The 12420-nt window shown below is 45.9% G+C and overlaps 1 protein-coding gene across 1 annotated transcript in view; it reads right to left on the bottom strand.

Annotated features, from left to right (window-relative positions):
* Positions 1-5094, bottom strand: part of HELZ (helicase with zinc finger) — a 138480-nt gene extending 133386 nt beyond the window's left edge. Inside the window, exons 1-2 of the mRNA XM_004693451.2 lie at positions 5070-5094; positions 3733-3788 (exon numbers count right to left, since the gene is read on the bottom strand). The gene's annotated coding sequence lies outside the window, so the exon portion shown is untranslated. The remainder of the gene's footprint in view (positions 1-3732; positions 3789-5069) is intronic.
* Between the last annotated feature and the right edge of the window lie 7326 nt (positions 5095-12420).

Raw genomic sequence — 12420 nt, 5'->3', positions numbered from 1 at the left:
CTGCAAAATGGAAATAACACTATCTTGGAGTTATTATGAAAATTGAAAGAGATAATGACTTTCAAAAAGTCTATTGTAAATATACTGTGCAGCTTATCATAAAATTGAACAGATGTTAATTAGCAGCACCTTACCTCCAGCCCTAAGGTTACAGGAATTAAATTTACAAATATTTCCTTATAAGATCTACAAATCAAAATTTTCCAAGTTGACAAAGGACTGAACTGAGTGTTTCAATAACAATTTTATTACAATCATCTTAGTTTGGTAGTTTAGATGGTAGTTTCAGACTAGCAGTATTACTTAACATCACAGAAATGACAGTCCCTGCACAAACAACATCTAGACTCTGGTTCCGTGGCTACACCTTCCTGACTTCTGCCTGGGCTTTCACTTACTGCCAGTAAACCTTAGCAACAGAAGTTTTCCAAAAGCCAAATGACACCAACTGTTTTCTATGGTCAGCTCAGGGGAACACAGCTACAGAAGGAAAAAGCAGAATAGAGGCTTTTTTTTTTTCTTTTTTACTTTATACACTTAAGTACTGCTGAAATTTATTTACCAGAGCATGCATCAGTTTTGCATTAAAATAAATAATTTCATAAACTATATTAGTTACACAAATTGCCTACAGACAGGAAACTCGCCTTACAGGAACATTTTCACCACAAAAAGAATTTGCGCAGAAGAAAGCAAAAAGGCAAATTCACATGTGCCGAAAACACCTAAAATATGGCTCAGAAGTAACAAAAATCACAAACATCCACATTTTAGAATGACTTAGCCAAAAAATATGCCATGCATTTTTTAAATCTGAACCTAAATGATCAATCATGTTCTTTCGTTCAAAAGCAAGATGAATAATGCAAACTCTGGTTTTACCAAACAACTTCCTGCTCTTGGAGAGAAACTGACACAATATAATTTATAAAAATAAACAAATGAGTACAATTCTTACACTGAAAAACTCCCAATTTGCTTTAGGCAAGTGAGAGCTTAAAAAAATTATATATATATAAAAGTTGTGATGTTTACCTCTATAATGTTATTTTTTTTAAGGTTTATTTATGCATACAGAACTGGGGTACAGGCCAGAGGTGCAGGGGAGGTGAGAGAATTCACCAGAGACAGAGTGGGGAGCAGAACAGACAGATCAACACTTCTGAGGGGAGCAGCCAGCGAGACAGTAGAGGTCTGCTGCACCATGGGGGTCACCCCCCTGGCCAGGGATCCAACTCGTGTCCCAGCGGCTGCAGCTAGCTTCGTAATGCTGTGCTTTAACCTGTTGCACCACCAGGGAGGGCCCAATGTTATTTTTTTTAAAGAGGACTGATAACTCTATTAAATCAGGACTACTCAGAAATATCATCCCATTCATGTAGAAGTGACTGACTACAATGTTGTATACCATTCAGAACAGAAGTTTATAGAAATAATCCCAACTACACCCGTCAATTTAAATGAATTGTAAACTGGTGTGGTCACACTCCACACATTTCATAGTTTTCTGCTAGAAAACATTTCAAAATATTATTTAGTCATCAAATTGATTGTTTTTGTATACTGATCGAGTTTATGAAAATAAACAACCTTAGTTTTCAAGTAGTTCCTCCTCCTCTTTTTTGTTTATCAACAAGTTCATAAACTTGGTTCAAAACCTAATATGCATTAAAACAAGAGGCAAAAGACCTTATTTCCTGTTGGACCTGTATTTGGATCTTGAATATAGACTGACAGATAATTATGGGCTAATTTGCATTTTTTTAAAGAAGGAAAGTGCATGTGTAAGATCTGATCTACTTATTTGTGGGTCCCTCTGCAACACTGTTAGCCTTTCAAGAATATGCTGCTGTCTTCCTAAGTTACACAAGACCCACTGGGAGCAGTAATGATTTCTCCTGGCTGTTTTTGCATCACTTCCCTCTCCAGTAAATCACTGGACAGTACATAAACAGATACAGACTTTAAAACAATGTAGATTGAGTATCAGAAAAGGAAATTTCCTGCTAATAATGACAAAAATCAAGTTTACCAGTTGAGAGAAGTACTTACTGACTCCCAAAAACTACAGCCTTACCTAAAAATAGTGTCCTGGCTTCCCAGCCAAAAGGACAGGCTAAAAAAGCTATGTCTTTACTCAGCTCAAAGACACAGTCTACTTCACCACAACCTTCAATACTATGGTATTTCCCGATTTAGAATACTTTGTGTAACAATTTGTTTGGTGGCCAACCACCAGCTTCACTTTGAAGTGAACACTAACACTTCACATGGTTTGCATGTGTGAAAGTAAAGGAAAATGTGTTGACACAATCCAGGCCAACATCAATCCAAGCAACATCAGCCACACAAATTTACCTACTTCCAACTACTGAATTTTAGACTACAATAGACATCTCTATAGGGAAAAAGCAGAAAACCAGTTATTTTCCACAAAATAATCTATAAACTTAAAAAAAAATAATAAAAGGTTCAGATTGGGAAATCTAGCATGTGACTATGGTTCCATCTCTAAATTGAAAATAAATTTTAAATTTCATATTTGCTCTGTCCAGAATAAAAATAAAAATAGATGTACCACCCAAATCACTGCTGAGTTTCAAGCAAGGGTGGTGTGTACACTTACAAAAAAGATCTTGGTTTATGTCCACCTTTCCCAAACTTTTAAGGCAATTCCTTGCCTCACTCTGGAAAAAAAAAAAAAAATACAGCACAGCTTATTCTTCTTAAATAAATGTTATAGTAATTTGTGAGGATTCCAAAAGCCAAAGGCTACCCTGACACATTAAAGGAAAAAAAAGTGTAGTACCTTAACAATCTAACATAATAACTTACATTTTTCTAAATAAAATATTTTCAAAGTTGAGAAAACAGTTTGTGATAATGTAAAACTGAACTTTCCTCCTCCCCTCTATAGAATACTGTTCACTAGCACTGTATCAGTAATGTCCTGTAAATCCAAGGCATTATACTAGATTAAATAAAGTAACAATGAAGTCATACACCAGGTGTGACCAGAAAATGACAAACCAGTCTTATCCCTAATAAGCTTAAATATAAATCAACACCGTTTTTATTTCAAAATAACTATGAGAGACCTGTACTTTTCAAGAGGTATTTTTTTTTATAATAGTTTATTTTTACATCATTCTGTGCCTTTTTCCATCTCAGTTGTAATCCCCCTGGGCTTCCCATCACCAAATCACCCATGTGCCATCTCCAAAATCCAGTGCATTTCCCTCCCCCCACTGTTTTTGATCCCATTCCCACTCCACCCTCATAAAATGTCTCTGGTATACAGCTGCTCATTATTATTATTATTTTCTGAGGCAAGTACTTTTTATAAGAGTGCCACAAACTGTAGACACATGAAAGTCACAGGCACAATCATTCAGACGAAGAGTTAGTGGCGGCCACCAAACACAGACAAAATTAAGACATCCAATTAAAGTTACACAAGGAAATTTAAATAGACAACCTATAATTACCCATGATGAAGATACGATCAAGAGTAGCTGCAAATAACATTTGACTCTGGAGAAGCTCCACTAGATGTGTCTGATGGAGGCACTGAAGTCTGACACATTTCACATATTTTTCATTTTTAAATCTAGCTCTGCCTATCCACTAAGCTAAGTGAGATATGGGAAAATGAAATCCGTTTCACTCTTACCCTTATGAGTTGATGAAAATGAAGGAGAAAAGTTAAATGGTTTTTAAGTGCAATCTCACCTTACACATCTCACCAGCACTGTAGTTCATTAGTGATCAATTACTTCATCCAATTCCTGAGGCAAATAGAAAAGTAAAAATGTGTCTATACAACACTAGTAACAGACATGTGCCATAGCAAATATTTTATCAGGCTGAAGTCAAAGGGCTTCTAAATTTGAAACAGAAAAAGTTAACAAAATGGGACAACAGGCAGCTGTGTAAATGAGTGTTTTCTTTTAAAATAGAAACATTTCCATTCTGAGTGATAAAAGTATTGGTGTGCTTAAAATCCAAAACAGTATACACAGTCATCTACTTAGCACTAAGTTTAGTTTCCCAAAAAAAAAAAAAAAAAAAAAAAAGGGTATGAAGGAGAAGGAACATTAATATGACTTTAAGAGAGGTAAAGCTAAGAGCTAACAAGCCAGGGCAACTCCCCCCTCCTCCCAGTTCCACTGTCTCTGAGTTATTATATTAATGATCTGACTAAAAAGTGCAAGTTGTGAGTGAGAAGGAATGACAATTTTGAGTTTCAAACAAAAACTGAGGCTCCCAACCCAAGAGGAATCCCCAGAGCCAGGCTTCCAGCCTGGTGTGAGGGACCCTCAGCAAAGGGGAGGGTGCAGAAGGCTCAAATAATAGGGGGGGGGGCGAAATCAAAGTTTCCCAGATAAAAACCCTTGGAAGGGGGAGTCTTAAAGAAATCTCCAGGAAAGGACCGTCAGTTTTTATTTTGGCTGATGTGCTGGTGGGCTAATAAGAATTTCCGAGGAGGGGGCGGAAAGGGGGAGGGGATGGAGAGGAAGAAAGTGAAGCTCCGGCTAAAACCCCGGGCGGGGGAGGGAGGGGGGCGCACCCCTGACCCACTTTTCCCGACGCTCACTCCCTGCGCCCCGCGCCCCACCCCGTGGAAGTCCGAGCCCCGAGGGGGCAATCGAGCGGGGCGTGGGAGGCCCGCACGCTCCCCACCCCCAGCCGCGACCCGGAGGAGGGGAGCGTGCAAGGAGGCTCAGCTCCCCCTCGCGGAGTGCCGGGGGCTGGCGAAGCCTGCAGCAGGCTCCCGGCCCGGGGCAGCGAGGCCCCCTCCCAGGCCCGGGCCGAGGGCGCCGCGGCCCCCTGCGGAGGGGAAGGGGACCGAGGAGGGGGAAAGCTGTAAACAGCCCCAGCGTCCGGGCCTCGCCTCGAAGAGCCCCGCTTCCCAGGCCCCGCCGGGGGCCGCCCGGGCGCCCAGCCCGCCCGGGGGCCGCCCCTCCCGAGGCCCGGGGAACCGGAGGGGAGTCGGGTCGCCTCCCTGGAGGGCTCCGACACCTCGCGGAGCAGTCCCAGCAGCAGAGAACGGGGAAGTCAGGACTTACCTGTCATTACTTTCTACGCCATCTTGGATCCACTTGTCAACGTCCCCACAAAGCATTATGGGTAAGAAAGAGCCTTTAAAGTGACTCCCCCCCTCGGCCCCCGACTCCCGCCTCCCGCCGCCGGCGCCGCCCCTCCAGCCGCACCTCCCGCCGGAAAGTTGCCCGGGGTGGCGGGCCGGGCTGGGCGCCCGCGAGCGGGCCCCCTCCCCGCCTCCGGGCTCTTTGCATTTAAAATTCACCCCCTTTTTTAAAATGTGACTTTGGGCTCTTCTCTTTTCTCCTGCCCCAGCCTCCCTTTCCCCCACCCCTCGCCTCCACGCCAGTTGCCTTTGCCCGGCCGCCCTCCTGCCCTGGCAGACACCCCACGTCTGCATTTAATCAGCCCGAGGTTTCCCTGCTGCTGGCAGCAAAGAGCTGCTCATTGATTTATTTATGCGCATTTATGCGTCTGTTATTGCTCTAGATCCGTGGAGCTCAGCGGCGGGCTCCTGCACCCGGCTTCCCGCCCCCGGGCCGCCGGGAGTCGCCTCAAAGCCTGGGAGCCCCCAACCCAGCAGACGAGCCGGCGCTCAGACTCCGGCCTCTGCGGGCTGAAAGGTGCACGCTCCGGCCGTCGGGCTCCGGGACCTGGGTGGACAGTGCTCCCGAGTCCACCAGCTTCCTAGCACGGTGGGTGGGGGTGGGAGGAAGTAATAAGCAAAAAGAACTTTCATTCCCATTCACTGTCCTTCCCGTAGTCTCCTCCCCTCGGCGGGTAACCTGATCCGCGACCCTCTAAATGCGGACCCCTCCCCTAGGAATGTGGCTTTGGGCTGTGCGGATCCGCGCTTCCACAGCCCCGGCTGCGTGCAGACTGTGACTTCCGAGGACCGGCAGCGAGGCGCGGGCTGCGGGCACCCGCCGGGGCGTGGAGACGCGGCGTGCATGGCTCGGGGGAGGGTCCCCTGGAGGGGAGGGAGATGGGAGGAGAGTGCGCCCGCCGCGGGCCCGCGCGCCAGGTCCCCGCGGGGGAAGGACTGCGGGCGCCTCTCCCGCCCCGAGGTTGTGGGAGGGCGCCCTGAGTTACTGCACGCGCTGCAAGTCGGGGTTTACGAAATGCCCTTCGCGGACCCGGCCGCCGGGAGCCCCCGCAGCTCACGCCTGTCGCCCGGGCATCTGGTCGCGCCGGCGGGCTCCTGGCCCCAGAGCCCAGCTCTCCATAATCCCTGCGGGCCCTGGGGGTGCAGGGCGTGCACATCTCCCGCAGGCGCCTTCGTGCAGCCGCCCCCCCCCGCCCTGGAGCCCCGCGATCGGTTGTCCCCTCACTTCGCAGTGCCTCGGGTCTCTGTTTTGCAGGCTTCGGGGGTCCCGCTATAGTTGGCTTTTTTTTTCTCCCAAACAAGTTTTAAAAAGAGGCGTCCAGACGAAAATCCTGCAGGACATCGAGGCTTGCGAAACTGTCTGCTGCACAAAATGCTGTTGAATTATGCTAAAAATAGAACGCGAGGGCCCCGCACTAGCTGCCCCCCCCCTTCGATGGCAAGAGGAGGGCCTGGGGCCTTGGGACTCCCCGCGTCCACCCACGGGTCAGAACCTCCTCTAGACCCTTAGAGAAGCCTCTCTCTCGAGGAACCTGGACAGTTGCTCACATGAGTCCTGCCCCCGGGGAGCTAAAAACTCCACCAGGCATTTGTCCGGGCCAGAGGGGTTGAGTGAGGTGTGGACTCATTAAGAGATTGGCCGGGGATCAGCCGAGAGGGAGGGAGCGAGTAATGAGTCACTCCCGCCGGCCTAGAACTCGGCGTGCCGGGAGGGACCTCCCCTGAGTCACCCGCTTCTCGGCTCCGAATGAGCAGGGAAACTGGAGCCTGGGGTCAGGTTCTTAGACGTTCCAGCGCAGGCAGCCACGCGGGGCTCTGGCCGAGGGGCCAGGGCGGCTGGCCATGGAATGTCCCGCCCAGCGAAGGCTCTAAAGCCTCCCTCTCTGCGGGGTACCCCAGACGCTCCTTTTCCAGTTCCCCTTCACCACGTAGCCTGTCATTGAGCAGTGATCGAATGCTTACTCTGTGTTTACAGAACACTGGTAGGCGCGCGTGGTCTGCTTTCCTTAGAATTAACCACTGAGGAAGCTGAGGACGAGGTCTATGGCTCCCAACCGTTTCTTTAAGTAACTCCCTTTGCCTTCCGTAAACCGTAACCTTAACCCACGCGCAGTGTGTGGGGCTGCCTCACCCATTCTAACGCCGCGGGGTGCGTCCTAATCCTGGCAAGTCTGGGACTCCAGGAGCTGGGATAGCCTCCCTGCCTCCAGTCTGCCCCCTACCGTCCATTTGCTACCTGACCAACCCAGTGACAAGTGTTACTGCGGTCGCGTGACCTCGCTTCCTCGCACCAACACACACACACCAAGAATTCCCCACCGCTTCTGGAATAAACCCCACGTACCTAATCCTGGCCCACAAGTCCCTGAGTGAGGTGGCTTCTGTCTCCCCTTCCTTACCACAGATACCACACTGGCCCCTAGACCTCTGCAGCACCCCAGGCTTCCTCCAGATGGGAGCCCTGTCCCCCAGACCTGATGATCATCTCTCATCACCCAGCCACACGTGTCACTCCAAAAGGTGGTCACGTTCGTGATCCCCATAACCAAAGCAAGTCATTCTTCTTTGACCCTAGTAAGAAATCATCTTGTTTCATCTATTTGCCAGTTATTATCTGCTTATTATTGCTTATTATCCGCTCACCCCATTAGAGGCTTGTTCACACAGTGCCTGGTCCAGGTCCCCGCCCACAACTCCAGACACTTAGCAAATATTTGTAGAATGAATAACAAAACGTTTGTCAAGACTAGAAGGAGTGGCAGTAAAAGCTCTGAAACCTCACATGAGTTGCCAGGACCCTTCAGTGCCCTGAAGAGAAAGGAAGGTAAGAACAGAGCCCAAGGGGGGAAATAAGACCTTGGCCACCCTTAATGATACTCCAGACTAATTCGATCTCAGTTCTCTGACCTGAGTAATTCCTCAATCCCCTTCTTCTCTCTCTTGTTTCCTCCTCCCAGCCCCACACTGGGTGACAAAGCTTTTCTTAGTTTGCAGCTCCAAGCCCCCGTCATTGGGTCTTTCTCCTTCAGCCACATTCCCATCCTGATCATCTCTTGTACTATCAAGGCTTCCAATACTGTCTTTGCCCTGCGACATCTCCAAACCTATAGCTTCAGCCCAGAGCTCTCCCCTGAGCTACAGACTCTTAGTGTGTCCACTTGGATCTCTCCATAATAAATCAAACTCCGAATCTCCAAACTGGGTCATGCTCTCTCTGGACACAGATGTGATCCTTTACCATCTTCCCAACTCTAATATCTGCAGCTCTATCCTTAAAGCTTCTCAGGCCACCATTCCTTCTGTCTTTCTCTCAGACTTCCATCCACCCATCTGCAAACCCTGCTGTGCCTTCACAATGTGTCTGACCATTCTCATCACCTCCATCATTGCCATTCTAATCTGATCCATATAATCGCTTCCTCTTTCCCTTCTCAATGTAGCTGCCACGTTGGTCTGGAGAGAATAGAAATCACATCTTAATCACTCCTCTGCATACCACCCTCTGATTTCTACTGAACTCATTCAGAGGAGAAACCAGAGCCCCAGAGTCTGCCTTCTCATATCTTTGCCCACATGTCCCATCTCACCCTCCCCCCTGTTTCTGCTTAAATTATGATGGTCTCTTTTTTTCAGTTTCCTCTTCCACTAATATATCCAAATGGTTCACTCCTCCAAGCCTTTGCTCATCCTAGTGAGTCCCTTTCTCATCATTCTGTTTAAGAGTTAATTACATGGGCCCTCCCTGGTAACACAACAGGTTAAAGCACAGCACTGTGAAGCTGCTGCTGCAGCCAGGGAGGTGATTCACATGGCGGCAGACCTCTCCTGGCCCACCCACTGCTCCCCTCGGCAGTGTACTTTGTCAGTCTGCCTGTTCTGCTCCCCCACTCTGCCTCTGGTGAATCCTCTCACCCCCTGCACTTCTGGCCTGTACCCCAGTTCTGTATGCATAAATAAATAAATCTTTAAAAAAAAAAGTTAGCAGCTCATCAAGATAAGCACTCAGTATTTCTACCCTGCTTTCTTATAGCATTGGCACCTTGGAATTTAGTAATTTGTTTAGTCAATGACTTGTCTATTTCTATAATGAAGAGTAAACTTGCTAATTACCAAAGATTTGTGTTTGCTGCTGAGAACCATATTTCCCACCTGGACACTTGCATCTAGATACCTTCGGCCATGTAACTACTTTTGCAAGTGGAATCAGAACAGATGTGTATCTCTGAGTGAACATGTATAAACAGGCACAGCCAAAAAACATGCGCTGGACTCTAATCTCAGCCGAGCAGATGGGAGACCTTCATTATGTTAGTCCATGGACCTCTTCTAACACTTCCTGCCTTCCTTACTGCCTTCTTTCTTACAGCCCACTAGAATGGAAACTCAATGGAGGTGAAGATTTACATATGTTTTGTTCCTAGTGTGTCTAGCCTCGGTACCTGGAACAGAGTTTGGCATACTATAGTTACCTAATAAATATCTGAGCAAGTGAATAAGTTCCCCTTTCCACAAACAATCGTGAAAATAAGTAAATAGTTGACCAAGATTTGTTAGAGAAGTAGAAACTGGGGCCTCCCTCGTTGTCTATGGGCTAAGTTTCCACACTAAGACCCCTAGTGCATGGCGTAGGTGTGATTCCCCGGGGAGGGAGGTGACCCACATGGCACAGCAGACCTCTCCTGTTCTGCCCACTATACCCCTCGGCAGTCTTTGAATTTCAGTCAGTCTGCTGGTTCTGTTCCCTAGTCTGTCTCTGGTGAATCCTCTTACCCCCTACACCTACACCCCAGTTCTTATATGCATAAATTAATAAAATAAATCTAAATAAGTAAACAAATTCATAGTCAGAAATTAAGATGGTTGCCAAGGGTTGGGTTGGAGAGAACAGGGAGTTGTTAAATGGGTGTAGAATTTCAGTTTTGCATGATGAAAAGGTGTTCTGGAGATCAACTGCTAAACAGTGAATGTACTTAACCGTATTCAACTATGAACTTTTAAATTATTCATTTTTTTAAAGGTTTATTTATACATGCAGAACTGGAATATAGGCCAGAGGTGCAGGGGCGATGAGAGGATTCATCAGAGACAGAGTGGGGAGCAGAACAGGCAGATTGATTGAAATACACTGCTGAGGGGAGCAGCAGACAGAACAGGAGAGGTCTGCTGGGCCCTGTGTGTCACCTCCCTAGTGGGGGATTGAACTTCTGCTGAAGGGGTTGTGGCTAGCTTCTTAGTGCTGCACTTTAACCTGTTGCATCACCAAGAGCAGGAGGACCTTGCACTTTCAAATATGTTTTTTACCACCAGAAAAATTGTAATGGTTCAGATGATAAATTATATCTTTTTTGTGTGGGTTCTACTACATCTTTTTTATTTTATATTTTAAATATTTATGTATATAGAACTGGGATACAGGCCAGAGGTGTAGGGGTGGTGAAGGATTCACTGGAGACAGATTGGAGAGCAGAACAGGCCGACTGGCAAAGTACACTGCCGAGGGGAGCAGCAGGCGAGACAGATGTTTGCTGTGCCATGTGGGTCACCTCCCGGCTGGGGATCAAACTCGCATTAAAGCGACTGCAGCTAGCTTTGCAGTGCTACGCTTTAACCCATTGCACCACCAGAGAGGGCCCCTTACTACATCTTTTTTAATAAAAATTTTAAAAAGACAAGCCGTGTAAAAGCTAACCAAAGGAAGGTAAGGCTTTATGGCAATTAGCATTACTACCAGGACATTTTGTAATGATATAACAGAAGAAAATACACAGTTCTAAATTTGCCTGGTGCCTGGTGCACATAGTCTCAAAATAACTTGGACAGAATTACAAGGAGGTGGAGACAAGCGGTCTTCACTGGTGTGGTTACAGTGGAAGAAGTGTGCATCAGTGACTGTGAGAACAAGCAGGTGGAAAGCAGGAAAGAAACAGATTGGAACGGGCTAAGCAAACTTGACCTAATATATAGAGAGAGACTAATATAGGTACCCACAACTGCAGATCCCAAATCCTTTTCAAGTGTGCCTGTTTATAAAATGCTTGCAATATAGCAAGTCTCAACAGATTTCAAGTGATCTAAGTCATACAGAGAACATTCTCAGACAATGATGCAATTAAACTAGAAAATAAGAAAAAAGTTAAGAAAATATCTACATATTTGAAAACTATGTTTCTAAAGACTCTAGGTACTCATTAGTGGATTTAAAAAAAAAATAAATCACAATGAGAATTAGAAAATAATTGCCCTCCCTGGTGGCTCATTGGGCTAAAGCACAGCACTATGAAGCTGTCGCAGCTGCAGCACGAGTTCAATCCCCAGCCAGGGAGATGACCCACATGGCACGGCAGACCTCTCCTGGCCTACCCGCTGCTTGTCTCAGCTGTGTGTTTCAGTCCATCTGCCTGTTCTGCTCCCCACTCTGTCTCTGGTGAATCCTCACACCTCTGGCCTGTATTCCAGTTCTGTATGTATAAATAAATAAACCTTTTTTAAAAAGAATTTAAACTTAATGTTTTTGAAAATACTAGATCTTCAAATTAAGATGTAACTAAAGCCACACTAACATGGAAAGTTACACTTTTTAATGCACATGTTAGAACATGAGAGACAAAATAATAAACGAAGTCTCCTTGAGAAATGAGAAAAATAATAGCCAATGAGGCACAAAGAAAGTATAGCTAGATGGAAACATACTTAATAGTTAATTCCTTGAAAACACTAATAAAATAAATAAACGCCCTGTGAGACTAATGTTAAAAAACAAGAATGCCCAAAAATGACAAAGGGAACATTTCTATAGGTTTTTCAATCATTAAAAAATGACACACTCACCAGGTGAGAAAACCATAATAATAATGATGAACAGCTGTATACCAGAGACATTTTATGGGGGTGGAGTGGGGAATGGATCAAAAACGGTGGAGGGAGGGAAATGCACTGGATTGTGGTGATGGCACATGGGTGATTTGGTGATGGGAAGCCCACAGGAATTAAAACTGAGATAGAAAAAGGCACAACATGATGTAAAAATAAACTATCATACTAATTTTTTTAAATGAGACAATATGATGAACAACTTTATCCCAATAAATCTGAAAAGCTGATTTAAATACACAAGTTCCTTGAAAATACAGTTTACCATATGTCTGAGAACATTCTCAGACAATGATGCGGTTAAACTAGAAAATAAGAAAAAAAGGTGACACAATAATATAAAAGTTATGGAACAATAATATACAACCTGAGTTGTCCTGTATATCGATAGTTTAGTATTT

The sequence above is a fragment of the Condylura cristata genome, unplaced genomic scaffold (assembly GCF_000260355.1).
Source record: "Condylura cristata isolate star-nosed mole 26May11 unplaced genomic scaffold, ConCri1.0 scaffold00038, whole genome shotgun sequence".
Lineage (NCBI taxonomy): Eukaryota > Metazoa > Chordata > Mammalia > Eulipotyphla > Talpidae > Condylura > Condylura cristata.
Note: the sequence above shows the minus strand (reverse complement) of the source record. Positions and strands in the feature narration are given on the sequence as shown.